At 37.7% G+C, this 15,966-nt stretch overlaps 1 long non-coding RNA gene across 3 annotated transcripts in view; it reads left to right on the forward strand.

Moving 5' to 3' along the window:
• Positions 1–15,966, forward strand: part of LOC123285207 (uncharacterized) — a 432,431-nt gene that overhangs the window by 32,169 nt on the left and 384,296 nt on the right. Inside the window, exon 3 of one of the 3 annotated variants that reach the window (XR_006526808.2) lies at positions 6,097–7,376. The exons of 1 other annotated variant lie outside the window; for it this stretch is intronic. This is a non-coding gene — a long non-coding RNA (uncharacterized lncRNA). Of the gene's footprint in view, positions 1–6,096; positions 7,377–15,966 lie in introns of those variants that run through there. One more of the 3 variants, XR_006526807.2, reaches the window with a different exon arrangement.

Consider the following 15,966-nt stretch of genomic DNA (forward strand, 5'->3'; position numbering starts at 1 on the left):
CTGTCTGTTTCAACAGATATGAATTTATTTTGTGAAGATTATTTGCTACCGAAACCTCTGGATTTCTAGTTGTCTAATTTCCAATGATCAAAAATTCTGGTTGCAAGAAGAAGAGAAAGAGAAAAGTGTTTTAGCTTACCAAAAGCTAAAAACAAAGAGAAATTCCATTTGTGAACTAGGGGTAAAAAGAGAGACTGATTTCTTGCATAAGTATTGTGTGTGAAAGCGACAAAACAAGAAACGAACAAGAAACAATGACAGAACAATGTAATTTATTTTCAAGGAAAAAACCTTAGGTAATTCACTCAAAAACTGTATTTACTTGCATCAAACCCATATACCTTCTAGTCGCTATTTCTGTCTTTAGATTCTCAAGAGATGCAATAACGAAAAGCCCCGGGTCAAAGGCACTCTTTGTTCCTAAACAGGGCTTCTATCCTGAATCTTTCTGCACTTTTCTTCCCAGATAAATTAGACATAGATATCTCTTTTATCACAATCCCTTAAAAATATCATTATGATATTAAAAAATATCATAAAAATTGTCACAGGTCTATGCATTAAGCTTAGTCCTTTCTTTCTATGGGATAGTACCCTTTAGCTAACTGTAGTCAAAAGTGTCCCCAAAAAAGGCTGGGTTACCAAATGTTGACCAAAAAAGAAGAAAAAATGCAGGATGTTGCATCATATTTCTGTGATCCTTTAATTCCGTCTATAAAATGTTTCCTCTGCTTATGCTGGGGAACAGGGTGAGTTTGAGGCATCATTTCCTGTTGGCCTTACTATGTGCCCTTAACATGGCATTGTGCCTTGATATGTGACAGAACTTTTGCTGGAGGCATTTAAAGTGGAGGTGCTACTGAAGATTGCTTTGCCACTAACTCTGGCAAGGGGTCTGTGGAAAAGTACTGTGGATCTTATAAATTTGTTTTTTTTGTTTTTTGTTTTTTTTTGGTTTTTTTTGGAGGAAGATTAGCCCTCAGCTAACTACTGCCAGTCCTCCTCTTTTTGCTGAGGAAGCCTGGCTCTGAGCTAACATCCGTGCCCATCTTTCTCTAGTTTATACGTGGGACGCCTACCACAGCATGGCTGCCAAGCAGTGCCATGTCCGCACCTGGGATCCGAACCAGCGAACCCCGGGCCGCCGAGAAGCGGAACGTGCGAACTTAACCGCTGCGCCACCGGGCCGGCCCCTTATAAATTTGTTTTTAACATATTAGTGTTTAATAATATAACTAGAACCAGTGATGATAATGCTTAATGGACTTTAACTTCTCAGTAGTAAATGATTTTTTAAACTACAAAAAAAAAAGTCTAGTAAGAGTAGAGTGTATGGCAAGTTAAGTTTTAATTAGAAGTTAGTGTGATATAAGGACCTACATAGTGGAGGCCTACCTGGGGTGTGCCAGTCAGAGGAGGACACTACATGGGAGTAGCCAGCTCACCAGGAGGCATTTAGAGGCATTTGAGAGCTGAGGGGTCTTCACAGAGAGACAGAGTATAGAGTAAATGATATTTGGAGGGGGCCAAAGAAAACTTTTACTTTTTCATAAATTTGCCTATAGCTAGTACTGCCCTGTTGACTTGCATCTGGGCATCACCAATTTCTGGATCTTAAGACATATAAAAGTCAAAAAGTTATATATTAGCTAATTAAGTTTTAAATAACACCATTTATTATTTTGGGACACTTTCTAAGATTGCATCAACCCATGACAGCAAGTAATGATGGACATTTGTCACTTTTAATGATCCAAATGAGCACTCCCTGTACTTCCCATACTGTTCCCCACGGTTACTCAGAATAAATCCTTGGGAATGCAGAGATTCTGTGGAACGCTTACTTTGAGTTGCTGGTAGAACTTCCTGGTTTGAGAAATAAGCCTTTAGAAACTTAGCAATCTTTATAGACACTTGTAATACCCAATGAAGCAAAAATTCTAGGAGGGAGTGTCCTTTTGGGGACTCTAATTGCACACCAAATCACCAGAGAGGTGATATTGATCATAGAAGTAAAAATAATACCCAAAGCTCTGTTCCTAAAGCCCCAAATTCTCCTAAAACAGGTTGTCCCATATCTAGGAGACCCCAAGTAGTGAAAGACCAGGCCTCTAGGCATTGTCCCCAGAGTTCTAACCTACATTAAGACCAAAGGAGTTAAAGATTATCACAGGAAGTGCATGTGGAAATGTAGTATTGTGTGTGTGTGTGTTGGAAGGAAGAAGCAAAGAGGAAAGCAAGGAGGGAGCCAATTACAGATGTTGTGTGACTTCAAAGCTTGAACCTTTGTATTGAGCAAGTTAGAGCCACATCCTCAATCTCAAAATCTCAAATGCCCTTTGAGTCACTTGGGACCATGCTTAGAACATCAAGAATAAGACACAGGAAATCCTCAATCACTGCACCTGCTCACGCTCCCTTCCTGTTTCCCCATATCCAAGATCTGAGGGATTATTTTTATGCTACATTAAGGTCTAAAGTAGATGTAGGCCTGAGCTTTCTTCCATCTTCCGCTTCCAGGCTTTTTATCTCATCGTCCCTTTTAGGTCTCTCTTGATTTTATTCTTCTGAAGGCAGTAAAGAGAGAACTGATAACTCTGGCTTGATTTATAATCCCTTTGTTTCTCTCAATAAAGGTCAAATGGAGAGAAAGAACTTTGATCCCCTTTAAAGTCTACCCTCTCCCCTCTTTCAACCCTCTCTTTCCTCCTAGTCCTCCCCTACAATAATGATAATATTGAATACCAGAGGACCTCATTTTAGCACTGATCCAGAGAAGGTCTTGTCCTTGTTAGACTGGGATGAGATCAAGGGAGGGCTTTGCAAGGTCGTTATCTCTATTGTCATAGAAACTGAGGAGAAAGTTGTTTCAAAAATTAACGAAACAGCAATTTGGGGGTGTTATGTTTCTTCCCATATTACAATTTTCAGTAAACCACAGTATTCTTATTCTTTGCAGATGAGAAAATTGAGTCTCAGCCAGGTTAAGAGAATTGCCTGAGGTCTCAAAATGGCACAACTCAGGCTTTTTGACTGCACTAGTTTTCTTCCATTATGCCATGGCTGCTACTTAATAGTTTATTTTATGTTCTATTTTATTTTTTTTAAAGACTGTGGATGAGGAAATTTCCCCACCATAATATATAAAGTTAGTCTGATTCAGGTTAGAAGAATGAAGCCTTAGGAACATTTCCTAACAGAAAAAGAAGAGAGGAGAGAAAAAGAAAAAAATGTAGATTAAGTATTATATATCAAAGACTATTTACAGTAAAGTGCCAATAGGTCGCATATGGTTGTTTCATTACATAGAGACTCTATTTAAACATCTATGGGGACTTAGTGAAAGCAAAGTGTTGTCTGTCATTGGATTAGAAAAGAGCATTCACACAAATAGGGAGTATCTTTGTGTATTCAGTTTCTTTTGATCTTATCTTGGTTTGTCAAATAAAATACCTAAATGAGCAACTTCAGTAAATGCCTTGCAAAGACTAGAGTGTCACAAATGATGATGATGAAGATGAAAAAATGTCACCTCGTCAGAGGAGTTTGGGAGTGCTTCATCTGCATATTTTGCCTCTCTTGTCTCCTACGACCCGCTTCCCTCCTTCATCCTGAATTGCCATCCGGAAAGGCAAAACCAATATGTATTCCCACTAATTGTATATATATGTGTACCACTTTCTTTGTTCTCTTGACAACACTGGGTACTATCAATCCCTTTATAAAATTTTGCCACTCTAATATGGTAAAGTGAAATCTTACTTTAATTTGTGGTTTCCTGATGACTAATGAGGTTGTCTACTTTCTAATAATAGTAATAATGGCCAACACAGAGTGAGTGCATACACCATGGCAATTATTTGCTAAATCCTTTCAATGAATTCTCTCCTTCTGTGAGGTAGGATATCAGATCATCATCGCTTTGCACATGAAACTAAGGCATAGAGAGATCAGTGACTTGTCCATGGTCACACAGCCAGGAAGTGATAGCCTAGATTTGAATCTAGATAGTCTGAGTCTAGAGCCTCATGCTTTTAAGAATTATGAGTTATGTTACTTTTTTTCATATGTTAATTGTCCACTTGGATTTCTTCTTATGTGAATGATCTATTTCTCATGTCCTTTGCTCTTTGTTTTATTTACGTACCCACTTGATAATGAAATTTCATTACCTAAATCAGGGTGATGCTTCTTGTGTTTCCAATGCCTTGAACTTGTAGACGATCCAAAGACCAACTTGTAGTAAGTCAACAGGAAATGACGTTAATAAATTTTAGAAAGTCTCAGGCTTGTAAAATTATGAGGTAGTAAACTATTAGGAAGTGTTTTATATGTTTTGTTTTGATAATGGAGAAATTCCTAGGTCTTCATTATCAATGCCCCAAAATAATAATTTACAATGTTTATTATATTTTAAAAATGAGTATTTAGTGGTTAGGCCTACTTAAGACATTCTTAAATTAAGCACTTAGAAAAACCAACTCTTAACTTTATTTTTCCACAAATATGTAGTTTCTTGGAATATTTTAATCTGTGCAAATATTGCACAATTTTAATTGGTAGAAAACATTTGTGCCAACCAAGTTAAAAATTGCTAAGAGAGGCGTCCAGGAAAAATTGTCAGTCTGAGATGTTGACTTCCTTTTTTCCTGTTGAAGTAGTGAAGCTCACAGGTGACAGTTAATACTTTTGGTTGGTTTTACAAAAATGAATACTACAGACCAACGGCTACTTTTTTTTCTTTATTTTCCTGGATTCATTTGTTTGTGGGTTAACAGAGTTTTACCTTTTGGTTAGTCTCAGTTATTTGGTTTTTTTTTTAAAGGAGTACAGAAAAATTCTCTGCTTGAATTCAGTAACATAAACCTTCCAGAATAAACACACACACAGCCTTGTGTTTGAAACCAAATGAATATTTCAAATGTTATTTTCAGTTGTTTGAGTCTAGAATTATATGACAACTGGAGCTATGCTATTAAGGCAGGAAGTAGGATGAAACCATTGCTAAAATAGTGGCTAACCATGGACATTTCTTTGGAAGTGCTTAGTTCACATCACTATTATGATGTTTACAGAGTACCCACCTTGAATACAGGTAAGAGACCATGAAAGATTTCCTTGGTTGACATCAGCAACAGTGGACTTCGGCCCAAACAGATGATGGATCTCCCATTCATGAGAATGGCCACGCAGACATAGCTCCCTAGGCTCAGGCTGCCCCCTTCCTTCTATCCACTCTAGTCTAAGATCTTCTCACCCTTGTGTCTTTCCTTTCTGCTTGCGCTTTCTCAAAATCATCTCATCCATTGCTCATTCTCTCACTATCTCTTAATGTAGATTCTATGGAAACAGGAGGGAAAAGTTTACAGAAAAGTGCAGGGAGAGTAAGCATATAAGCCACTAAGGCAGCTGCTGTTCTCTTTCCTACCTTGTTCTCTCACAGCCCCAGGGCTAGTCTCAGATTCTTAGAATATTTTCCATCATCTCCCAAAACAAACCCCTTTCCCCATTCAGCTTCCTCTCAAGAGACTATGCCCCATATGGTCTTATGCTTCAGGATTCTTCTGAACACAAGGCCAATTTTACTACATAACCCTGCCCTCATCGCCTATGTCATCTTTATCTTTTCTGCTAGAGTTGAAGTGGTAGAATGAGAAAACAGACAAACTAGGTATGTCATAAGCAATCTTTTGTCACATTTTTATTCATTCATATATTTTCTTCTCAGCTTTATTGAGGTATAATCGACAAATAAAATTGTAAGATACTTAAATTGTACATTGTAGTGATTTGCTATACATATACATTCTGTGAGTCACATTTTATCTTTATCACATTTCATCTCGAACTATTTAAAATGCAACTGTGAGAAAACCCACAAAAATAGTTCCATGCTTGCTTTAAGGCCAAGAGAATAGGGTAAATGCTGTGAGATTGCTATGTTTCTCATTTGGCCAGAGAAAAGCCCTAGACAGAAGCAAAAGATGTGGTACTAAGAGTAGAAGCAGGTTGGCTAATGCTCGAGGCTTTCAGGAGACAGGAAGGTGGTGATAAGGCACTGGCCATGATGGTCGTCTTATTTATCATTTCTCCCAGGAGGCCCTGACTCCAGTTCCCAAGATCCCCATCAAGCCATATTCTGTTGGAGCCCCTCCCCAGGCCATGAGAACTGCATCAGAAACTTGGATCTGAGAGTGAGGAGAAGGTCTTAGGAAAAAACGGATGGAATCACAGCTGAGTTTACTCTGTTGATGTGTTTTGTTTGGCTAATATGGTATCTTATTTTTCTTTAAATTTAAAGGCCTTCAGGTGTGGAGTCTTCAGTTTACCACAGTCCGCATCACCAAGTGTTATTAAATACAGAACAGTTTCGGTTATTTTTGTTGGCTGCCCAGTCTTGAAGACATTTATGATCCTGATTACAATTCCATGGCTGGAAATGGAGAATGGGGAGGTGTATTCTTACTTCTTCCCAGGGCTTATTTAGGGTGAGGCCTTTTATGGCTGGATCTCGGGGAAAAGGGGAAAAGGCTGATCTGATGCCCTAGAACTATTTTTGTTTGTTTGTTTTGTTTTTTAATTTTTTAAAATCTCACCTCTAAAGCTAGTCCCATAGACTACATTCTCCAACACTGTCTACCTTCTTTCACACACAAGCCCCCGTTTTGCTCTGTCCTGACAGTGTTCATGCTAAAATGCTGAATGCAGTTCCTTTCAAGAATATATATGTACATGTATATATTTATTGTTCTTTTGAAAAATCATTAACAACAAAATAGAGCAAAAGAAAGTCTGACACTTGCACCCAAATAACCCTGACCTTTGAGATTTTTTTCTCCAGCAAAACTAGCTCAACTGAAAAGAAATTCGCTGGTTGAAAGTTGTAGTTTTAAGTTTAATTTATTCACGTGTTACTTAGTAAATGAAAAGACAGTTTTTATTAATTATGATTTCAGATACACATCTTTTTTCTTAATACATTTTCTGTAATCTGTAATATAATGAAACCGAAAAGCATTACTTTAAGGAATTTCAGACCTTGACCTCATTCTTATTGTAACTGGCAATGCATTCTATTTTCTTTTTACTGCTGGTTTCTACTGGCAATTCTGTGGATAGTGTGCCTATCTGACTATAAAGAATCAAACACTGAAAGGAAAAAAAAGAACTTAGAACAGTTTAAGAAGAGTTTTTCTCCTTTTTTGTAATTTCCCTGCAAAATCAACCAAGCGCTGAGCTGTCTTAACTTCATTTCCGGGAGGAGTGGGAGAGAGCTGGATATGGATTGAAGAACAATGTCTAATAAAAAGAAATGAACAGGTTTATTGTCTAAGTAAAAATGAAATTTAATAAAAAAATGGTATGCTTTTCGTTGTACCTGTGAATGTTATTTTATAGAAATCAGTAAGAATTGAAAAATGGTTAAGGTCGTAAGTTTTATATTATGTGTATTTTGCCATAATAAAAAAAATTGGAAAAAAATCAGTAAGAACTGAGGCAAGTTATGAATTGTGATTTGAGAGGAGAGCTTTAGTTTCTGAAGCTCACAGAGTCAGTATGAGAATGACTGTTCAAAGCAAGAAGCTAATTAGCATGTGTTCAAGTTCTTTATTGTCAACTGCGATTAAGTTTGGCTATTTTCCCCCTTTAAACTAGGATAGGTTAATCCAAACAGCAGGAACAGCAAAGCAAAGGAAAAGAAACATAAAAACTTGTGGCAGAGAATATTCTTGGAAATTGATACCTTCCACGGGTATCTTGTGCAATTTGAAAACAAGTGTTTTAATTGGATGAAAATCCATTAAACATCCGTTAAGGAGCTGTCTCAGAATATTGTATCATTAAGTAATAGCAGTTACTGATTTTTCTTAGCTGCAAGTGGGAAATGTGAAGAAGAAACTGGACTAAAGGAGACATTTTGGAATGACGTAGTTGGCCTGTAAAACCTGCTCTGAAGTTGTTATTATTCTTTCTGGCTCATTTATTGTACTTTTCGGGATTTCAGTCATGCTCGTCAGTAGAGAGAAGAAACTAAGACTAGGAGGAAGCTGGACAGGAAAAACAGGTTTCCTTCCAGGATTATGGTTCTTAAACTTCTTTTGGGCTACGAATCCTTTGAAATGTAAATGGAAATTCATTTGCATATACCCCAAACTATCTATACATAAAATTAATGTTGAGGGTTCATAGGTTGTCTGAAACTCATCCATGAATCATCCAGAGTTCTGTGGACCTTTGCTTTAAAGTCTGCCTTCAAGTTTGGGTAGCTAGCAATCTGATGCCCAGAGTAAACTTTGACTCAATGGTGGTCCAGTCTGGAAGATGGTGGACAGCAGTAGGAGGATTTAGGCAGTGCTGACTTGCAAAGCTGGGGAGGCATCATAAAGAATTCTCCAGATCATCACATTATTCCAAACCAGGCTCCAGACTGCAGCTAAGAGTAGAGAGGAAAGGGCTCCATCTGTCCATAAATGAGCAGTTTCAAATAGTTAACCAGGTTCACACTCCTTATTGAAAAGGGCAGCCCTCATAGCAGACTAGAGTACTCAGCAAGCAATTGAGGCAAATCTAGCTTGGGCTAACCCAGTAAGGGTTTGGATACTATGTGCTACTTGAAAGGGCTCCATCTGTCCATAAATGAGCAGTTTCAAATAGTTAACCAGGTTCACACTCCTTATTGAAAAGGGCAGCCCTCATAGCAGACTAGAGTACTCAGCAAGCAATTGAGGCAAATCTAGCTTGGGCTAACCCAGTAAGGGTTTGGATACTATGTGCTACTTGGAGAACTAAGAGCTTATGCTTGCCAAACACTATGCCTTTAGCAGCAAACTAAATTTACAAGCATCAAGGAGATTCTTTTTTGTACTTTATGCCCTGGTTGTAGTTATCTTAGGAATTTCTGAGTGGAACCCTGTGGATAAAGAGTATCATAGACTGTAGTTGAGGATGGCTGAAAATGTGAGGAAGAGCTAGTGGTACCTGTACCTTTTATTTCTGGACATGAACTTGGACCACAGTATATAGAAGGTTTGAGAGTAGCATTTACCTTTTACACAGAAAGCCACACATAAAGTCACTTGGTATAGAAATAGTATCTTAAGCACTGCTCTTCTCCTTGGGTGAAGGGCAGATTAGAACTCATTATGCCGGTTCCTAGCAGACTTTCTGTATCAACCCAGTTCTTAAGCATGACCTTATTTTTTCCTTCTAAGTCGGTGATTGAGGCTGTGCTTTAAGGAGAACATATTTATTTGGTATTTTTTCCTCCCTCTTAATGACTTGCATCATCAGACTCATCCCCCGAGCATGGTCTGACTCAGTGTGTCATCTGGCATATCCACACCTGCCACATTTCAGCCCTGCTCTGTCATGCATAAAAGTCCAAGCAACATGCTGTTTAAATGGAGCCAGGCTGACAGTTTCCATTCATTCAAATAACATCTGTGAGATTTGCACGGATTAGTATTCAGATGACAGACATCTAGTTTTTATTCAAATAAAGAGATAAGGACTGGTTCATTTTAACCATGAGCAGGCAGGCACTAGAATAGATTCACATCTCCTCATTGAAATGAATGAATCAGTGACTGTTATTTTACCAAAGGTATTCCATCTAGCCTGCCAAACCATTTAGTCCAGGGTCCTGGTACCTTTATCAAGAAAACATCACTGGATGTGGAAATAATACTATATTTCTTATTATTGGGAAATTGCACTGAACTAGTTAAAAATCTCATTAAGTATCCCCTCTGTTTACTGCACTGGAAGAGTCTACTTTTGAAATTGCCAGGTTTGCCCAAACTAATCCACATAGCTCCCTCATTCTTCAAGAAGATGGAATGTAACAGACTATGTAGGTTAGAATGACAGTCATTTTTCAGCGATTGGTTTTGGTCAGATAACTGTTACAAATTCTGTGACCTGAAGAAGACTGAGGAGGATGGTGAGAGGAGACGGTAGGGGGTCAAGATGTAGAACACAGGGGTACCTATGGATTCCGTCTATTGTGGGAATTGATGGCCTTAGCTCCATGTTGGAATACGGATGCCTTATAGAGAGCTACCCATCAGCAGGTGTAGACTTAAGGGCAGTTTACAGAGCGCCAGTCATAAAGAAGGTGGCTCTACGTAAGCTGCCTATTTGTGTGGCATAAGCCAGCTAGTCTTAGAGAGTGAGGAACTGCTTCTTTATTATTGTAAATGCTGAATCATAGGCAAAACCCTAGAGTCTAGAGTTTCCTGCACTCTTTTTCCCAGGCCATCCCCAGAAAAAAATGGGAGGTAGAGTAGATTAGTGTCCAATGCCTTCCTGTTCTTTGTTTCCACCCCCAATGCCCTCCCTCACTCAGACACTCCCTGCACCTTAGGTCTCCTTTCTTTCTTATCTCCATCAAAGCTGTATCTCTTTCAAAAGAAGTCAGAATCATATCTACCTTAACCTTAAAACATAACTGACTGCTGACTTTTGCTTTGCCTGAAACAAACAAAAAACTGAACAAAATATATGAAACAGTGGCTTCAAGACATCAGAGAGTAAAGGACAGCAATCCCTGAGAAACAGGGAACAAGTGAGGTGAGCCCTACAATGGCCCCAACATATGGCAGTGAGAGACACCCAGGCCGCGGTGTGCTGGAGGGGAACCCAGGTGAAGCCTGGTGTACGACTCTCTAAGTCAAAAAAATGAGGACATTTTTGGTTGTCTCTATGACTAGGGACGCTGTAGACCTCTAGTGGACAGCAGTTGATGGAGCAGTCCTGAATAACAAAGAATTTCCCCAGCCAAATTGTGCAAGTGCCACTAAGGGGAAACACTGACAGGTGCTCTCTGCCAAGAATGCTGAGGAAGGTTAGGGAGTATCTAAGACTGTACTGTACTGACACTGGGATGCCAAAGATAGAACAATTTCTGAAAACAGGAGCAGCATACAATTAGTTGTTTAGCTTAAGAATTATTTATGGAAGAAAATATTATGACATGGGATGTGCTTTGACCAGTCTGAAGGCTTCAGGGAGAATTTTCTTTGTTTAGGATATTGTAAAAACCCATGATCCAGAAGCACTCTTTCGTTAGTAATACATCCTGATCTCTTTTGAATTTTAATTTTATCCTGGCATTGCCTTTTGGGAACAGGTGTCTTTAAAGAAAGAAACATATGGTTTGAATGTGGATTCATGAACTGAGTCGCATTCCTGCGGATGAAATGACACTTCAGGCAAAGTGCAGGCTGCCCACCTCAGAGCATTCTGATCATTAATTATAAGTAAGTATCTTGCCCTCTTGGTGATAAATGAAAAGAAACAACTCTTCCTATTTAATGACTATATTAATTATGAAAGAAAAAATGTTATTATGCTGGAAAACAAATCTTTAGTTTCAAAGCATAAGATTATTTTGTCTTACAGTTTATTAACGTAGAAATCAATACTTATGTGATAGATGATTGACATATTCAACAAAATTACTTTTATAAATAGTTTGCCTTTGCTGAGCAGAGTTGAGGATAATTGTTGGCTAATATGCGTTTCACTTCCTTCCCTTGATCAATGCTCCTTGAGTGTGTTCTATGGAGAGGAATAGTGCCAGGTGCTGACACACAAGGTGAACAAGACAGACACTGCCTTTGCTCGCTTCCTTCTTTAAATTGCTGTCAGTTCCTAAAAATGAAGTGGTTGGGCCTGGAGAGGTGCTTCTCTAGTGGGTTGCTGTGGAAAGGATACAGGGAAAGAATCACTCTGGAGTAGAGTGGGAGTTGGGGTCTGGGGAACAGCTCTGGCGCCAATATATGACCCTGAGCAAATCACATTACCCACTGGGCATGAGTTCCTTCATCTGTGAAATGAATGAATTGCTCTTTGATCTCAAAGATTTTTTCAGCTTTAATTTATGATTGGAGGAGTTCTGCTCTTTGCCCCAAGGGATGGGTTTTCCTCCCAAAGCAAAGTTTATGTGCTAAGCAGAGACCTTACTTTACCCTCCCCTGATGATTGTTTCCCTGCTACACCCTATTGTTCAGAGAAGGATGACTGAGTGACTGAAACATCCTGTATTCATTCTTTTCTCCTGATCTTTTTCCCTTAGGTAAGAGTCATGGTTGTCCTAGGTCCCTTAGGAGACTTTTTAGAAGGCTGAAGGCTCTTCAGTTCTGATGATTATTCATTCAGTACAATGGACAGGCCCAATGTTCTTAAATATGTAATTCATCTTAATGAACTCTGATAGTCTGACCTGACCTAACTTAATGTATATGCAGCTTTATTGAGTATCTTTTCTATTATTTTGCATTAGCATAGATGCCCTATAATTATTAATATAAAAGCTTAGAAAATTACTTTCCAAATTTCATCTGTAAGCATGAAGAATAATAGCATTATTTATTTGCCATGGCAATACTTTGAACAATGCCTAAAATACTGTGAGCATTCAATAAATGATGCTGTTATTCTTTTTCTGATTAGTGAAGTTTACAAATGTTTCCATATTTGGTAGGGCAAGCATCCTCTCATTATTTTAGTTTTCAAAAAAGGATTGGCTATTATCAGTGAATTGTCCTTCAGATGACCTTTAGAATGGTTTTATCAAGACCCCAAGGGAGTGAGGGAGAGAATACCACTGTATAAGTTTCCCTTTCTGTTTCAGTTACCTATTGCTGTGAACGAAGCCACTACAACACTTAGTGGCTTAAAACAAGAACAATGTATTATTTCTTACAATTGTGTGGGTTAGCTAGGCTCAGCTGGGCAGCTCTTCTGCTCTGTGTTGTGTAGGCTGAGGTTGCTTAAGTTGCCATATTCAACTGGGAGCTATGCTGCAGCTGGGCTAGAAGGTCCAAGAAGGCCTCTCTCACATGTCTGCAGCCTTAGTTCTCACTGTTTCTAGGATGCCTTGAGTCTTCTCCATATAGCCTTTCTCTCTAGCTAGATAGCTTGGACTTCCTTCTAACATGGCAGCATGCTTCTATTACTGCAGAGGTAGAAGCCACAGGTTCTTAAGGCCTGGACTCAGGGTTGCACAGTATCACTTCCACTGTATTCTATTAGTCAAGGCAAGTCACAAGGCTAGCACAGTTTCAAGGTGAGGAGAAACAAATTCCACTCATCATAGAAGGGGCAATATACACATCCCGGGAGGGGAGAATTTGATGGAGTCTGGTAATTTGGACCAATGTTAGCATGGTCAGCAGTTTGAAAGAAAAGCTGGACATGGAGCAAAAGAGAGGGAGAACAAGCTGGAATTCATTGAAACCTCTGTATCTGTTTCACTGCAAATAACTGTTATCTGCTTCAGAGAGCAAGAACTGCTCCTTCACTTCCACATCTTAAATCCCATTCAGACATCTCTTTTGGCCAATTCTAACTCAGAACCATGCAGAGAAGAGGAATCTGGGAACATAGCTCTAGCTTAACTAAGCTGAAAATAGAATGATCCAGTACACTATTCAGGAACATGGTTTACCTGTCCATTCATTTTAAGTTCCCTTTTATCCCATTTAGAGGTTTTTTAAATAGTTTTGTTCATGTAACTCTATTTTATTCACACAAGTTTAATGAGGTTTCATTTTCTTTACTGCTTTTATGAACGGCATTTTTCCCCTATTTTTTTGTTGATTGTTGTTAGTATTTATGTAGTGCTTTTCAAAACATGTTTTTATAACTGGACAGGTTATTGAAATAATCAGTTCTCATAGCCTTTTCACCAATACAATTATATTTTGTTAGAGAAATGATCATGTTCGGACATTGAGAATTTTACTTTCTTCTTTCCAAAATTTATAACTCATATTTTAAGTCTTGATACACTGGTTAGCACTGCCAAGGAGGCCCTCTGCTTGAGATTTATCCTTTATAGGCCTCCACATATCTAAAGACTACAACTGAAATAAATTTACTAAAGAGCTTATGTATGCCACTGCTGCTTGCGCTTCTGTACTCAATGATGATATAGTACAACCTGTAACCTTAAACATGCGCTTTTTCACTAACTGAATGTTCCTAGAGGACATTCTCCAGAGAAGTTTTTCTCCCCAACTCTTGCCCAATGTCCTTGAAACAAGCCAATGAAAGATTTTGGGGATTGTGCCACTGCCGACATTGGTGATAGACAGGGTTTTGCAATGCAAGGAGGCTTGGAACAATTTTAGTGCTTAGATCCTAGAGAAGACATATTAATTACTTGAAAAACCTTTTCTGTCATATAGCATGGATGTGATAGAATTTTGTAAGCATCCATTTTCTTTCTTCTCTTCCTGTTCTAGTGCATAGCTCTGGAGGTACTTATGAATTAGAACAATGTTTGCCATGGTGCACTTGGCAGCTGAGGAATATTCTGCAAGATCAAACAATTCCTGTTATTCTAAATTTTGTATATATGTAGATCTAGATATAACATGTGAAAACTAATATAGTTCTTTACATTACTGGATGGATCTGATGTTGCTTTAATGATGGTTGAAATTGCAATGTAACTTTTATAAACTGGCAATGAAAGGAAATATTTTGTAATATTTTCCATAATGATAATTTACGATATATGACCCATTACAGTGTTTGAACATGATATGGAGAACTTACAGATGTTTCTGAATCCAAATATCACTTTAAGATTTTTGTTGATGCTTCCAGTTGCTGCTCTCATAGCAAAATGAAGTTTCTCCAAATTGAAATTGTCAAAAAAATTATCCAAGATCTACAATGACTCAAATAAGATTGTCTAATTTGATGTTACTATCAATAAAATACAAATTATTTGAAAGTCTTGACCATAACAATGTAATTAGTGATTTCATTGAAATGAAGTAAGAGAATGAATTTACAGAATAAATCTATGATAATTTATAAATTGTGACATAATTAAAGATTACAAGTATACTAATAAATAAATCCAGTTGTCTTCGGTGTTTTGATGACTTGTAAATCATCAAAAAATCATTGGTTTACACATAGTTCTAAAAAATTATGTGTCATTAGGGCTGGTAAATAGGTGGAGTCAGGAAACAGTTTCTAGACTACAGATGAGTCACTTTCAGTGTATGGGCTGTGATGCTATTTTGGGAAGCACCCTAAGACTGTGACCTCACTCACCTGGAGAGGGATGTATGTCAAGTTATTGGATCGAACATATTTTAACTAGCAGCTTTTCAGCTTTATTTTTAGCTTCTAATTAGTTAGTTGTATGGTACATGGGCCTCATTTTGTACCCTTGTCCCAGAACCCACAAAGATTAGAGGAAAGCCTGATCAAAACTATATTAAGGTTATGATAGTTTTAAGTCCCTGTCTTGAATCTTAATGGAAAGGCTTTTATTATTTCATAATTTCATATGATGCTAGTTATTCTGCTACTTGAGTTTGTTATTTGATTAATTTGTTAGTCAGCAGGATATTTCCTTAAGTGAATGTTTTAGGAAGCCTTCATAATTGTTATACTTTCTATAGTAAGGAATATCTTTTCTTGCTGTCACCTGTGATCTCTTGCTTGTCTATTTGATCCTTATGTCACTACCTTTTCTTTTAAAATCTTTCAATTGTTTTTATATTTGAAGAAGATATATTGATACAAATATGATTTTTTCCTGTTTCATTCAATTCATTCAATAATTACTTACTGCGAGCCTACTATGTGTAGTGTACATAACTTGGTTTCTCCTTCTTGAGTTTTTATGACTTTGTTGAAATTTAAATTCTTTTTTACTTACTATATTCATCTCTATCCTTTTCTTCTGAATCGGAGGAGAATTTCTGTAGCTGGTCTCATTCATGTTTGTGGTATTTCTGCAGTACACAATCTGCTGTTTGCTGTCATCACAATGTTTGTAATTCAACTCTTGCCTTTCATTTAAAAGCAATTTTTCCTGGTAGAATAGCCTTCCCTCTTTATGGATGCAATGTCCTCTAGAAGGTCTTAAAGAATATAAGTTGATATTTTAGTTATTTATTTTTTAAAAATAAATCTTTCATAGGACAATATGTG

This window comes from Equus asinus, chromosome 4 (genome assembly GCF_041296235.1).
Source record: "Equus asinus isolate D_3611 breed Donkey chromosome 4, EquAss-T2T_v2, whole genome shotgun sequence".
NCBI lineage: Eukaryota > Metazoa > Chordata > Mammalia > Perissodactyla > Equidae > Equus > Equus asinus.